The 14,350-nt window shown below is 42.0% G+C and overlaps 1 pseudogene; it reads right to left on the minus strand.

Annotated features, from left to right (window-relative positions):
- Nucleotides 1-782: 782 nt before the first annotated feature.
- LOC142662559 (claudin-16-like) lies at nucleotides 783-10,267 on the minus strand (annotated as a pseudogene).
- Nucleotides 10,268-14,350: the final 4,083 nt, after the last annotated feature.

Below are 14,350 nucleotides of genomic sequence, written 5' to 3' on the forward strand. Positions count from 1 at the left end.
TACGAACATCAAAAAAGATAACACAATTACATTCATATTCCAAGTATTTCAACATCGTATACAATAATTACATCATATCAGAAAACCCCCAACATACCCTCTCCCCCCACCCCCCGCACAGCCCCCACCCATATCTCCACCAATTGTTTGCAATACCAATCCGAAAAGGAATCCGTTCTATTAGACGCCCCCATATCTAGTGCAGCAGTCGTCCCTGTAGGAGTTAGATTAGTCATAAGAAAATATCTATGACTAGCTAGAGGAAGTGGTCCATATACCAAGGAAGATCAAGACCCATTATTTTGGAAGAAATCTCTCCCACTATGTCTTTGTGGAGAAATTAGCTCTCCCACTCTCCATAACATCAACAGGTAGCTGCTGAGACAGACGAGAAAAGGACAATAATGAGTACTGGGACCCTGTACCACCTAGAGAGGAGTTTATCTCATGTCTACTGGTATCTGCTAGATATATCCACAAATATTTCCTGGTTAAAATGTAAGTCATTAAATGAGGAAATAGTATAACAAGGTGTCACAAAGGGTCTGTGGACCCAATGGGCCATACCGCATTGGCGGTAAGGCAGCTGGCCAACAGGGAGCAGGTGACTGTCTATAGTTCTATAGGTACCTGTGGCAGCTCAGACAGCAGCAGGGCAGGCTCGGCTGGGACTTAGGTAGCAGGCGGACGTCAGTCGAGGTGGAGCAGGTCAGACGTGGATGCAGCACAGCACGACTTTGGCACAGCTCAATGCTAGACCAGGGATGTATAGTTTTCTGAGGTGAGTGGACGCGAGCGCTGGAGTCTCCTGAGAAGGAGGCTGGGGCCAGCGCTTGCCGACTTGTGGCTGTCAGGGGGAAGATGGAGCTGACAGCCCGCAGCCGCGGACATTACACAAGGAGCCATGTGCAGAATGAAGTATCATCCGTGATTTAATTTGATGTGCGCACAACAACATTTTCAAGATGACTCCAAGATATAGGATACAATGACCTTTTTTCATAACAAGTCTCTATAAAAGACAACTATACATTAGAGAGATTATCTATTTACACAATCCACATGTATACAGCTGGAAATATGCAGGTACTCAGCATAAGATTTTGCACTTGGATAGTTGAATAGTTAGTCACACTCTAGAGTCCATGGCGTACATCTTCCCAGTGGCCGTTCTTCCATATTTGTATACAGATCTTTCATTCCTAGATGATGACCCCATATCTAGAGAAATTAAAAATAGCAATGTGTAAAGGGAAGTGTCCATATATGTGTATATATATATGTATATATATATATGTATGTATATATATATGTATGTGTATGTATATATATATATATATATATAGTATGTATGTATACAGTGTGTGTGTGTATATATATATATACACATATATATAATATATATGTGTATGTATAGTACATATACTGTATCATGAGCCAGGGCTGTAACTACAACAGCCCTAGTCATTAATACGGTTGGAAGCAAAGCAGGACAATTAGCATGTCCCTGCTTTGTTAGGAAACCATGGAGACAAGGGATAGTTATCCCCTGTCTCCATTTCAAGTCTCCCGCGCGCACGGACTGTCTCGTGCGGGCTCTCATGAGTCGGCTGGTGATACATTATTACCATGCCGACCCATGCTAGCCTGGGGCAAGCGCCACACTCCCCGCTGCGAGCGTACCGACAGGGTTAAATAGCCCTGCTTCGGTACGCTCAGGAGCCGAGCTCAGGAGCCGAAGCTGAAGAAGATCAGCTGAGAGCTGCCTGCCTGCCTCACACACACATCACCGACGGCTCAACTCTCTCTCTCTCTCCTCCAAAGACCTGGGTTCCTGCTGCTGCCTCTGCTGCTCCACAAAGTCACGCTAAGTATCAAGTGTAGCAGCAGCTACACTTAACCCTGTCTCTCCTGCTGTAACCCTTGCTTCCCTGAGTTAACCCCTTGATACTGTCCCTACTGTCCCTGAGTTAACCCTTGCTGTCCCAGAGTCTGTCCCAGAGTCCCTGAGTTAACCCTTGCTTCCCTGAGTTAACCCTTGCTTCCCTGAGTAAGTTAACCCCTTGCTCTCCCCAAGTTAACCCTTGCTGTCCCAGAGTCCCAGAGTTAACCCTTGCTGTCCCAGAGTCCCTGAGTTAACCCTTGCTGTCCCAGAGTCCCTGAGTTAACCCTTGCTGTCCCAGAGTCCCTGAGTTAACCCTTGCTGTCTGTTTTACACAGTAACCCATTCCCCTTGTTCCTCCTTATCCCGTATTAACCCTTAGTGTATAGGGAAAGTTATATTAGGAGGGAGTTGGATAGAGATAGAGAGCGTGTGAGAGAGCGTGTGAGAATCACAAGTAACTTATGTGTATTGTGTACTTATGTGTATTGTGTTGTAACGTAACTGTATTCTGTGTATGTTTATGTAAGTGGGTGGCGGTATAATATCTTGATACCGTGTTTATACTGTACGGTGATTAGTTACTGTATTATACATATGAGAGTGATTACTGTATGTTAATAAATATTATCTTTATTTACTATATGGTCTTATTCCCTTGAGTAGCCGCTAAAGCAATTAGATCGACGTTAGTATAAGGAAAAGGTAGGGGAACTAGGCATAACCCTAGTGACCCTAATTATAAAGGCGGTAGTAATAGTGGGTGCCACTAACCAGTGAATCCCGTAATTACCCCACCCCCTTTAACACAATGTATAAGCTTATGCATATGTACATAATATGTGTGCGTCAATACGTGTGCAAAATGCTCTAAAAGACAACTCCTGACATCACAGTTAAAAACCAGTACTGAATATGGTGACCAGACTATGGCATCCTTTCATCTATACACCTAACCTCTTCTTCTGTGTCTGGTTTCCCTCTTACTGGAACAATCCTCCACCACTTTATTTTTAAACCTTTTTTTTCCACTTCTCCCTTCCCTTCTTTACTTTCATATTATATCATATTTATAACTTCACTAGAACTAAGAAGACTTTTTTCAGGAAGAAACTGAGTACTACCCCTCCTCCAGAAAATGGGGAGTGGTAAGGAAGCTGCATACAAAGCCTTATCTGTGCTCATAGTGTATAGTGGTTGCTGTTCTTTCTGCAGAAGCATAATAGAACTGTCATCTGTCATTAAGTCCCTTGCCTCTAATGATAATGAGATGGCTCTGCTGACTGAGCCCTAGTCTACACAGCAAAGCTAAAATGTAGACTAGAAATCAGTTCATGTCAATCTATTGTATGTTCTCTAGTGGCCAGTGTGAAAACGAGAAAATTACAGGATTTTTTATATGGATAGTCATGTAAAATATATGTGTATCCCTTTAGGTACTCTGTATTTCAATAGAAGTGTATTACTATATTTTGTCTTCACATTATATATCGGCAATATAAAGTAATGATTGTGTCCTTTTCCTCTTCTAGTTTGAATGTTATAGTTTCTAAACTTTAATAAAAATGTAGAATTTAAAAAAAAAATTCAACCTCTGAATATGAAAAGACAGCATGTTAGGACTGTTGATGCCAGAAAGCAGCCCGTGGACCCGGCCATTCCCAACCAACAAGACCGTCCAAATTCCTAGTGAATTCCCAAGAACACATTCTGTAACACCAATGTGGCTCTCTCTACATAAACATCCACTGCGTACCACACTGAGCCAATCATTCCTGGGATATCTGTCAACACACAATATGCAAAATAATTTGTGTGTAGAGTAAAGATGAAAGTCCTAGAAAAGATCTTCATATATTATGTTGTGTCTATAAGGACTATGATGAGCATTGCGTAGGCAATGGTATTTTCTGTGGCTTTTTCAAACAATTGAATCCTTGAGCAGACCAAGGCTATTCAAACGCTTCCAGTAAAAGTTATCAGATGGAAATCCTTTCTTATGCTATTATGAGAAAACTCAGGTTAATTAAAAAATCAAAAAAAAATAATGCAAGAAAAGGAAAAGACGTAGAGGGTGACCACCACCAAGATGGATGGAGGCAATGATGAAGATTGTGAAAACATCATTGTGAAACCTGAAAACCCAAAAAGAAGATAGGACATTTTGGTAATTCTAAGGACTTACACAAAGAATATGGCCTTGTATATTAAACTACAGTATAAAGGGTTTTTGCTTACTGGATACAAGCCAGAAAATATTAACTTTAGGTCTTCTATACATTTCGTTACATTATTTTAAACATCTTCCAGAGTGCAAAATATGTAAATAGTTGTATCACATAGAAAAGAAAACTCATACCTCCAATTCCAAATGTGAATCCAGCCATGTAACAGATACGCAGCTTAATATGAGGTTCTTCCCTCAGGAACTTCACAGTGTCTATTCCAAGCACCAATATAATTAGTGCAAAACTGGCCTGGATGTCAACTGTGATCATAAGGGCTCGTGTAAGGGTATGTTCACACGGCGGGGGTCCGTAACGGCTGAAATTACGGGGATGTTTCAGCCTGAAAACATCCCCGTAATTTCAGCCGTACCGGCATGTGCAGGCGCTTGAACGCCGCGTCAATTACGGCCGTAATTAGCGCTGCTATTCATTGGAGTCAATGAATAGCGGCTCCAATTACGGCCAAAGAAGTGACAGGTCACTTCTTCTACGCGGGCGTCTATTTACGCGCCGTCATTTGACAGCGGCGCGTAAATATACGCCTCGTGTGAACAGACAAACGTCTGCCCATTGCTTTCAATGGGCAGATGTTTGTCAGCGCTATTGAGGCGCTATTTTCAGACGTAATTCGGGGCAAAAACGCCCGAATTACGTCCGTAAATAGGCCGTGTGAACATACACTTAGGGCTATCTTCACTGTGAGATAAAGCAACATTATAGTAATAGAATATACGGAAATATATTGAACTGTCAGGCATAAAGGTATAAGGTAAAGTTATAATGCTGATACGTTTGAGAAATTGAGGTTTTACAGTGGTTAAAAATTCTTAAAAGTATTTATATGGAGCCCTTAGATCTTTATTTGAAGCCCTGCTCATGAATATTACCACTGCTATCATATACTCTTTCCACTTGAATGTCATGGGTTCTATTATATCACCCTGGCCGATAAATGTTACCTGTGAATATATACCTTCTAGGAGGCCCATGTAACTGATCTAGGGCCAAGCGTATGGAGGCACAGTTTAGATTGCCCTCATCCACTTTCCGATTAGGTCATGTGAGCCTATGCATGTGTGACCTGATTGGTGATCTCAAGTCTGTCCTAGCCGTAAATGTGACTAGTAATACTCTCTGGTTGCGACCACTACAAGTGCCCCTGTTATGGGGATTGGATTTTCTCTGAGGACAAGAACTATCATAATGTTAAAATTTGATGGACCCGTATGACAAAGGATTTTAACCATCAATACTCACATGGATGTTCTGCCAATATTGGGTTGTACTGGTCACATGTTTTTATTCCATCCTGAGAATTAGTCACACATTCCCACCACAATCCTCTGCATTTCCGACTGACATGAAAAAATAATATTCAATCTCATAAGTCTCTTAAATGACAACATCAGTGGCGTAACTACCGCTATAGCAGCCGTAGCGGCTGCCTCGGGGCCCGCAGCATGAGGGGGCCAGTGCCACTCGCCGGCACGGGCCCGCCCCATGGCCGGAGGCTCCGCTAGCAGCTGCTATGGCTGCTACAGCGCGACGCCACTGAAGGGGTTGTTCCTACAAAAGACATGCATCCCCTATCCACAGGATAGGGGATACATGTGTGATCGCTGGGACGCCCAGCTATAAGGAGAACGGGGGCCCGAAAGTCCCTCGAAGTTCTCCTTGACAAACCTCGGACTTCCGGGGTCTGTCGGCAGCTCCATAGAAATGACTTGCGCACCGGTCGCGCTTGTGCGCATGCGTGACCAGGGCTCCTTTCATTTTTATTGAACTGCGCAGATGCCGGAAGTCCGAGGTTTGTCATGGAAGAACTTCAGGGGATTTTCGGTCCCCCGTTCTCCTTATCGCTACCAGCGATCACACATGTATCCCCTATCCTGTGGATAGGGGATACATCTCTTTTGTAGGACAAACTATAGGCCGTTTTTTTGGGGGGGGGCTATATGGTGCTATCTACAGGGGGGGTCTGTATGGCGTTATCTACAGGGGGGTCAGTATGGCGTTATCTACAGGGGGGCTGTGTGGCGTTATCTACAGGGGGCTGTGTGGCGTTATCTACAGGGGGCTGTATGGCGTTATCTACAGGGGGGGCTGTATGGAGTTATCTACAGGGGGCTGTATGGCGTTATCTACAGGGGGGCTGTATGGCGTTATCTCCAGGGGGGATTTGGGGCTGTATGGCGTTATCTACAGGGGGGATAGGCGTTATCTGTGGATAGGGGATACATCTCTTTTGTAGGACAAACTATAGGCCATTTTTTTTTGGGGGGGGGGCTATAAGGCGCTATCTACAGGGGGGTCTGTATGGCGTTATCTACAGGGGGGTGTCTGTATGGCGTTATCTACAGGGGGGCTGTGTGGCGTTATCTACAGGGGGGCTGTGTGGCGTTATCTACAGGGGGGATTTGGGGCTGTAAGACGTTATCTACAGGGGGCTGTATGCCGTTATCTACAGGGGGGCTGTATGGCGTTATCTACAGGGGGGCTGTATGGCGTTATCTACAGGGGGGCTGTATGGCGTTATCTACAAAGGGGCTGTATCGTGTTATCTACAGGGGGGTTTGGGGCTGTATGGCATTATCTACAGGGGGGGATGTATGGCGTTATCTACAGGGGGGTGTCTGTATGGCGTTATCTACAGGGGGGCTGTGTGGCGTTATCTACAGGGGGGCTGTGTGGCGTTATCTACAGTGGGGATTTGGGGCTGTAAGATGTTATCTACAGGGGGCTGTATGGCGTTATCTACAGGGGGGCTGTATGGCGTTATCTACAGGGGGGCTGTATGGCGTTATCTACAGAGGGGCTGTATCGTGTTATCTACAGGGGGTATTTGGGGCTGTATGGCATTATCTACAGGGGGGGATGTATGGTGTTATCTACAGGGGGGCTGTATGGCGTTATCTACAGGGGGGTCTGTATGGCGTTATCTACAGGGGGTGTCTGTATGGCGTTATCTACAGGGGGGTCTGTATGGCGTCATCTACAGGGGGGCTGTATGGCGTTATCTATAGGGGGCTGTATGGCGTTATCTACAGGGGGATTTTGCGCTGTAAGACGTTATCTACAGGGGGGCTGTATGGCGTTATCTACAGGGGGATTTGGGGCTGTATGGCGTTATCTACAGGGGGGGCTGTATGGCGTTATCTACAGGGGGCTGTGTATGGTGCCATCTACAGGGAGCTGTGTATGGGGCTATCTATAGGGGGGCGCTGTGTGGTGGAATCTATAGGGAGGCACTATCTACAAGGGGGGGGTTGTGTGATACCCAGCGGAGGGGGGGCCCCAGTTAAAAGTTTGCTATGGGGCCCAGTCTTTCCTAGTTACGCCCCTGGACAACATCCTTCTAGGGTAAGACAATTCTAACATTAATCATAAGGCTAATGGAAACAAAGTTTCGGACCCCAACACAATCTACAAATGTCTCCCACAACACAAATTGACAGTTCTTTAAAGATTTTAGGACCTTATCAGAATCGAAAACATTTGAGGTTTGTTAATATTGGGAAAATATATTCCTACTCACACCAGATGTCCTATCCAGTAATCTGAAGAAGATCAGCCTCTGCCAACCTAAATGGATAATCATGCAGAAGAACGCACATGTAACTAGTAAAGGCAGATAAAGTTGGCAGATGTCTCACCAATGTTGATCCTCAAAAAGACCTTCCCTATTAAGACTCTATATGCTCTTGTTATTCCTGCTATTTTCACAGCTTGATCCTCTACAGATTATCAATCATATTGAACTTGATTGAAGTTCTGTTCAAGGGAGTCAGTCCAGGACCAGGGCAGGTCTATGCTCTTTAGGAAAAGGCACCTGGTACCCTGAAAACCACATTGTATGCTATATGTAAATTAATGTAACTCAAGTCTGATTGGCAGAGAGGCATCAAATGGTCAGAGTCACGACTCATGACACAAAGGACTTCAGGCACTAATATCTCTCCTTCAGGGCTTAGATTTAACTATATGTAACTTAATAGCACCCACTGATATATTTCCTATAGATATCTTTACTTAAATGGGTCTGTCATGGTGACAGAATCCCTTTAAAGTGCTTTCATATCCTCCTAAATATTCCTTGTTACTTTTTTGTCACCATATTTCACTTGTTAGAGCTGTTTGGGCTGTAGAGTTGCTCAACTTACTATAAGCGACAACAGGAACTTGACTCCTTGGTCAGCCATTTTGAAGTTATGTTAATGAAACTTCTGGTCACCCAGTCACATGCCTGCATTCAAGCATACGCAGACACTTCTCTGGCCTTTCTTTCACCTCACCTGTCTTCATGTCTTTCTCTGTCTCCCATAGTCAACGGTCATCTGTGCCTTCAGTGAATATTCAAAAAGATATTTCAAAATATATTCAAAAAGATATTTCAGTCAGAAGCATTTATCCATCTGTGTTATAGACTTTTTAATTTAGCTGCAGAGCACATGCACGACCACTTCCTAGCCGCGGTCATTGTAGCAAATGGTGGCGGTCCTACCGTCCTAACTCTCATTAATCTAACATTTATCATCTATCCAGTGGATAGGTGATAAATGCTTCTTGCTGGAATATCCCTTTAAGATGGTCATAGACTTGAGAATTGTTTGGGATCTAACGTTTATAGCCACTGATAAGGGAATGTTCGCATTATAGCCCACTTCAGTGGTGGACAACATATCGTGGGGGCCTCAAATTCAACCCTTGAGGCCAGACATTACATTCAGCTAGAGCTGGGTGAAAGGCAAGGCACACATAGGTATGACCTTTTTACCAAGCGTATTTGTAGCCGACGTTTTCACCATATATTTTCTCCATAAAAGGGGTTTGGATTTGTTCTTATTTTTGGCAAAACACATATGGAGAAAACCAACAGACACATATATACATACATACATACATACATACATACATACATACATACATACATAAATACAGACATACAGACATACATACATACATACATACATACATACATACGTACGTAAACATACAACTTTGGCAGCTGCACCATATGAATTTGCCTTCCCCTGGGGGCCTTACATCAGGCACAGGAGGGAATTTGGCCCCGGGCTGCAAGTTGAATACCAGTGGTTTACATGCAACCTAGATGTTAGGAATGTAAACTCATTCTATTTGCATTTCCATTTATTTCAATGGTGCTCTATAATGTAGTAAGATACAATTTTCCCCATTTTATGTTTTAAAAAAAAATTAAATAAATATATATATATATATATATATATATATATATATATATATATATATATATATATATATATATTAATTCCTAATTGGTGATTTTTTTCTTTTTCTTCTACAGTCTTATGTTTTGTGATAAACCGGAGAACCAGAGTCCATAAATATCAATGTATGAAACAACTAAATATCTTTATTAAGAAACAAGAATAAAATACATAAAATAACAGACAGAGAATCCAAAAATAGTCCATAAATGGGTCACAAAAGTGTACATTGAGTCACTGTATATATGAGAAAATACAGATAGTATGCACAGTTACTATGACTCAATGTAACTCCAACATGGGGTGCATTGACATAGTATGATTTGTTTGAAAAACAGGCAAAATGCCTAACTCTGAAAGGGTCTATAGTGACCGAAAAGTAGGTACCTATTGTCTAAAAAATGGCAAAAAAGCCCCCGATGTAAATCCAGAGTGTGCACTTACCCATGTATGGGAGGTGGAGTGTGACCCAGTGGTATAGGATAGCGCCCCGACGCGCGTTTCGCCCGTAGCTTTCTCGAGTACCGGCGGTTCCTCTGGTGGGCCAAGACTCTGACACCATAATGAGCCCCAAATGTCCAGCATAATCAACCCAATTTGGAATTGACTTTGGAGCCAATCACTTACCACTTGGGTTTATCTCCTATGGGTAGATTCACAAAAAGACAATTTATCCTTCTTTATGATCTTGATGTCCTGTGTGTTCATGAGGGCACCTCGAGGGCTTTTATAATTTTTTTTATTGAGGCGAGATCATTTTTGTCTACTCACCTCTAAGCTGTCATCCGCATTCACCATCCAGCAGTCGGTCCAAGTGGCCACAACCAAAAACACGGTTGACACAAGAGCCAGACACAGAGCCATGAACTGAAGCAAAAAAGACTCCAAAACACAAAAAACTCTTTACACATCAAGGAAAAATTAGTCTTATATCTTGTACATACACAACAAATAGAGAGTCTGAATGCCTATTTCCAGTTTTTTTTTAAGTGTTAAATATCCACATTTTATAAAAAAAAAAAAAGATTTACTTTAGGGTCCTTTCTAATTCGTAATGAATTTCTGTCGTACGAACGCTCGTTTCCATTCATTGGCCCGTGTAGCGGTCGGCCCATGAACGAGCAAATGCTCGTTTGTCGGCTGATAAGATCTTTTATGTGGCAAGAAAAATGGTCACTTGTCGGCAGTGAGACCAACTAGGGTTGGGCCATCTCTCTAGGGGCTACATAATGATGGTCATATTTAAACTTCTTACTATTGACACAGATAACCTAGAACTGTCCTCATTATTGACCCAGAATCCCTAAAACTGTCCTTCACAATGACGCAAGACTCCTAGAACTTTCCTCATTAATGACCCAAGATTCCTAGAACTGTCCTCCATAATCACCCAAGACTTCAAGAACTTTCCTCATTATTAACCCAGGATCCTTAGAATTTTCCTTAAATATTACCAAGAATACCTAGAACTGTCCTCCATAAAGACCCAAGACTCCTAGAACTGTCCTTCATAATGACTCAAGACTCCTAGAACTGTCCTCCATAATGATCTAAAACTTTGAGAACTTTCCTCATTTTAACCCAAGACTCTGAGAACTGTCCAAGAATCACCAAAGACCCTGACCCTATGGATCTATGGCCCAGGAATCCCAAAGAATTCCTTTTAATAATAGTACAAGAAACTTTCAAGGCGGGCCGATAATTCTCAATGATGGCTTTCTAAATACTTGTATTTTGCCATTCATCATGGATCAAACCAGAAAGATGACTGTGCTGTTCCCCAGTTGGGATAATTTATTCCACTTTAGTGTAATTTAATTTTCAGTGTCTGCTATTACTGCTCAGTTGACAATGAGATATATATTCAGATGAAGCATGTATTTATAGACTGTCACTATTATTATTACTACTGTCCTTTAATTTTGCAGCCAACATATTCTGCAGCCATGTACAATGAGCTTCATTAGGACTCAGAAGAGTTGACAAATGAGGCATAATGGAAGAAGAAGGAAGATAGGTATCAAGTATGTGTATACAAAGGAATATACAGGGATGTGACTATAGGGGTATAGAGACTGCAGTCACACCCAGGTCCACATATGGAGAACTCCAGTACTGCACATGAGGGTTGGGGGTTAGGTATAGGTATCAAATTAAGGCCCAGGAGCTTCAAGGTGCTCTGCTAGGACTACGTAAAGCACAATCATAAAATCCAGCAGAAACTGAGGCTAAAGAAAATGGGCAACCTAAAATGACAACGATTGTTGCAAGAAGGAGAAGCAGGAGAGATGTAATCGTGCATGTAGCCGCTCTAGACTCTATGGCAGACAGCTTATAGACAACAATGTGGCTGCTGCTGCTTCTTGGGGCTGAGTTTAAGGCCATGTTCACATGATCAGGATTTGATAAGGATTTTGGCGTGGATTCCGCCCCTAAATCCTCACCAAATCAGCTGACATTCTGCATCCAATGCAAGTGAATAGTGTTTTCGTAACCCCATTCACATGTAGATGAATAAATCAGTGCGGAATAATAAACGCCAATCAGATTGTAAAAAAAAAAAATATGTTCATTATTTTGCATGGATTCCACACGGAAAAGCCGAAGATTTGCCCCAATGAACTACATGGGGCTGGCACATCCGTGGTTTCAGCCTCAGATTTCTTCCACAAATTCTTTGAAAAATCCACGTTGTGTAACATGCTGTGTATAAAAACATATGTGAACATTCCTGTAACCATGGTGCATTCAGTTTTTGTGGGACTGACCCTGTAACTGTACCATAACTATCATGGGGTTGCTCTTCTTGACATTTACAGCCCATTTAGGGTGGATTCACACGCAACAGATTCTGCTGCAGAAGTTTCTGCGACTGAAAATCAGTTCCATTCATTTGAATGGGGTTGTTTCTGCGTGCATGGATTTCTGAAAGTAAAGCCCCTATTACACTGGCCTATTTTGGCCGGTGCGGCGAGCGCCGATCAACGAGACAGCTCGTCGATTGGCACTCATTTGCTCCTGTCACAAGGAGCTATGTATGGGGACGAGTGCTCGTTAGTCCGTCGGCAGCGCGTCTCCCTGTTTACACACCAAGATGTTCTGCCGACAGCGATAATATTTAACTTTTTTAAAACGATACGATCAGCAGATAATGGAGCGTTTGCTCGTTCATCTGCTGATCGCTGCCTGTTTACACTGGGCAATTATCGGGAAACGAGTGTTCAATGAACGCTTATCTTCCCTATAATCGCCCAGTGTAAAACCCCCTTACATTCAGACGAATTAAACGTCGCAGAAATTTCTGCAACAAAATCTGCTGCATCTAAATCCGCCCTTAGCCTCCTGCTCTGACAAAACCTAGTACATGAAGCCTATACAGTGGCACACAGTGTCTATGGTTCCATAATGCAGAGCAGTTGGCATCGTGTGTGGTGTTGTATGGAGCCATTCCTTATAGCTCTGTAATACTGAATAAAATGTAACATGTCATGTCAAAAACGGAGTTACAGTTCTGGCCCATAGAGATCTGTGGGTCCTGTATTACCATACAACACGCAGTTTGCATGAGACCATATGAATACCACAGAGTAGGAATTTAGGAAGTTGCTGTATGTGACATTCCCCATATACAAGACAAAGGTTCATGAAAGGTTCTAAACTAAATCTTTTGTCCGGATTAATAATGAATAAAGTATCAGCCAAAAATTGTTAAGTCAAAAGAAAAAAAACAAAAACAAATGTCTTGAATATTTGATTTCCAAGCGTCGTTCTTTTCTCCGAGGACAGATTTTAATGACTATAATGATTAATATTCAGAGACATTTTCCACGCAAAGAAACAAAAGAATGGAAATGAGCTGAAATCCCAAGGTAACATTTCCAATTTCCATATTTTAGCTTTTCTGCCGCACTATCACGCTAATTAACCCGAAATCAATTTCTATAAATGCTCATTCTTGGCTAAAATAATATTTGATGTTGTTCTCAATCATTGAAGTTATTATTCCCTTCAGATTCCAGAGAAGACTCTGTCTTTACCATATTAAAAAAAAAAATCCTACTATATATATATATACAAAAAGAAACAAATATATATGTAAAGGGACAGAAAGAAATAGATATGAGATAGATAGATAGATAGATAGATAGATAGATAGATAGATAGATAGATAGATAGATAGATAGATAGATAGATAGATAGATAGATAGATAGATAGATAGATAGATAGATAGATAGATAGATAGATATTAGATATAGATAGATAGATAGATAGATAGATAGATAGATAGATAGATAGATAGATAGATAGATAGATAGATAGATAGGCTGCCTGCCCGGAATGAAACCCGTTTGCCATCATATCAACTCTTGTTTTATCCATATTTTACCTGGTTTGCATATTTTTTCGTTATTTCCCTTGAAATTAAAGGAATTTTGTAAGGTTACCTCCACTTTCTGCTCGCGGGACTCATTGTTGTTGGTCCATGTGGGGGAGATATCTAATTATTATGACTTCTCAGGCCAATAATAATAGACTTTCAAAAAGGTGAAAATAGCCAAAGGGTAAACCAGAGTGATCTCCCGGGGCCGGCTGTGGGTCCAAGTCACCTTCCAGCTTTGGAAAGAAGGAGAAAGTGTAGGATTGGGAGAGGTGGAAGCCAATTTCCTTGTTGAACTATTTTAAGTCTTTCCAAGTCATGTCAGATGTGCTTTGCATTCTCCAATGTGATTTCTGCACTAATTATCATGGTAATGGGGTGGACATTGTGTGCAGTATCCAGGAAATCATGTGTGAGCGTCTTTAAACGCAGTGGTTACTGAAGGACAACGTGTGATGGAATACAGTGATCCCAGAAGAAATATTTTTGCACCAGTTCAGGGCCAAAGTACAAGATGCAAATGTTTTTGAGTACTTTCTTATTACAGGAAATTTTTCTTTAGAATATTAAACTCCTCAGTAAATAAAAGTCTTTGAGTTGTAAACTTTGCAACAC

This window comes from Rhinoderma darwinii, chromosome 10 (genome assembly GCF_050947455.1).
Source record: "Rhinoderma darwinii isolate aRhiDar2 chromosome 10, aRhiDar2.hap1, whole genome shotgun sequence".
NCBI classification, from domain to species: domain Eukaryota; kingdom Metazoa; phylum Chordata; class Amphibia; order Anura; family Rhinodermatidae; genus Rhinoderma; species Rhinoderma darwinii.